Genomic DNA, 2,198 nt, shown 5'->3' with positions numbered 1-2,198 from the left:
TTCCTCCTCCAGGGGATCTTTCCAACCCAGGGATCAAACCAGAGCCTCTTGCATCTTCTGCACTGGCAGGCGGGTTCTTTACCACTGGGCCACCAGGGAAGCCCCAGAGAAGGATAATTCCTTTAGTAACTAAAGGAGATAATATAAAAATCTGCTAAAGAATTATATTTAGTTCAGTTAATTTTTGCAGAATAATTAGCCAATGTTCATGCATGTTCTTTTTCCTCCCTGTTCGGACCCTTGATCATCCAGCTCAGTGATGGAGGTTTATGAGTATCTCACATTCTGGGCTCTGTCCTATCAGACAATTCGATTTTCAAGCCATTTTACAACATAAATGTGACAGAAATGCAAACATCAAACTAATGGAGCAAAATAAAGAATAAAATTCATACTCTACAGAAATAAGTTACCCCTACGGAGTAAGTTTCTGCGGGTAAGGATCAACGTTAGCATCCAGAGTGTGAGGACCCAGGACACCCTTCATTCTGAAAGTGTCAGAGCAGGTCTGACCCCCATTTCCAGTTCCCTCCTTTCCTGCCTGCCTCTGCACTAAAGGCTGTGTAAGCTAAGGTGTGAGATAACCTGCCACCTTTGCTCTTGGGGCAGCCACGAGACACCGTTCTGGCCAGTGAGGTGTGGGCAGAAGTCCTTGAGAGACAGAGCCCTTCTAGAATAAAATGGGAAAGCCTCCATAGGAGAAATCCTTTTGTCCATCAGCCTTTGCCTTTCCTCGTCTATGTTTACTCTTCCTGGAATGCAGGCATGATAGCTGGAGGTACAGCAGCCATCTTGTGATGTGAAGACAAAAAAGCTATGTGCTAAAAATGGCAAAGGAGAGAAACAAATCAGTGTGGGTGGGTCCTGGTTAATGCTTGTGAGGAGCTTCAGTCGGCTGGGACCGAAAACTTGGAATTGCTTGTCACAGAGGAAAAAATAACTCCTATCTTTTTTACTCACGGCTTTTTGAAACTTCCCTAATTTGAAGCCAACCTACATGAAACAGTAAAGGTCAATAGTCACTGTAATAAAATAAACTTGTAATAAAATGAATGCAAGAAAATTACACACCTCCCCGTACAGGGGTTGGCTGGTAGCTCAGCGGTAAAGAATCTGCCTGTCAGCGCAGGAGACACAGATTCGATCCCTGCATCAGGAAGGTCCCCTGGAGAAGTAAATGGGAACCCACTCCAGTATTCTTGCCAGGGACAGAGGTGCCTGGTGGGCTACAGTCCATAGGGTCACAAAAGAGTCAGACACAACTTAGTAACTAACCACCACCATATACATGTACATGATTAGTTTTGATGTATGTTTAAATCATCAAGTGAGATAGGTATGTAAAACTGTTTTTTAAAGTATTGCTGATGTTATATAAGATTTAATCACCCCTAAAAGCCTTCAAAATAACAAAGATCGTGGGAAAAAATAAATGCTTCTGGGTCATTGTGAAACATTCCAGCCCAAGGGGAACTAACATTCCACGCAAAAAAAATAAATAAAAGAAGGAAAAGATGGGAAAGCTCCCCCTGAAAGAGATTCTAACAGTCCTGCTTATCTCACACTTGAGCATGTTAATCGCTGGGCAACTAGGGAAGCCCAAGGGGCCAGTCCTCGGAGCGGAGGCAAACTGGTCTGTGGAACTGGGCAAGCTGTGGAGCGGAACAGGGGCTGGGATGGGAGAGAAAGCAAAGAGAAGCAAAGCCGCGCCTGCGAGGAGCCTGAGCGCCCGCGGAGCCCCAGCCGCCGCGGGGGAAGGGGGCGGGGCGGCTGATTTCTCCTTCTGAACCAGGCGCTGCTATAAATACGGCCAGGGCTGGCTGTATATTCCACCAGCGAAGGCCTTGCTTTCTCAGTCTGTGCGTGCTCAGCTGCCGAGCGAGCCTGCCCCCGCTTCTGCCTCGTTATCCTGCTGTCTCCGCCATAAAAACGGCTGGAAGACCACTCGTGGGAGCCGCCTGCACCCACTTCAAGGCCAGTCCAATCTGTCTGCCTCCCGCCTTGGACTTCCTGTCTTGGAAGCAGTTTAAAAGAAAGGAAGTAGCGAACGGCTGGGCACGGGCACCTCCAAGCCTGTCTAAGCAGGGAACTGTCTTCATATCACCAGCCTCCTCCTCACCACCTCTCCCGCACCCCACGCCCACCGCCCCCACCCCCCAACCAGTGCTGAGCATCCTGGTGCGTGGACTGTTAGGAGG

Source organism: Ovis aries, chromosome 16 (genome assembly GCF_016772045.2).
Source record: "Ovis aries strain OAR_USU_Benz2616 breed Rambouillet chromosome 16, ARS-UI_Ramb_v3.0, whole genome shotgun sequence".
NCBI lineage: Eukaryota > Metazoa > Chordata > Mammalia > Artiodactyla > Bovidae > Ovis > Ovis aries.
The sequence above is the reverse complement of the archived record's forward strand: the minus strand, read 5'-3'. Positions refer to the sequence as shown.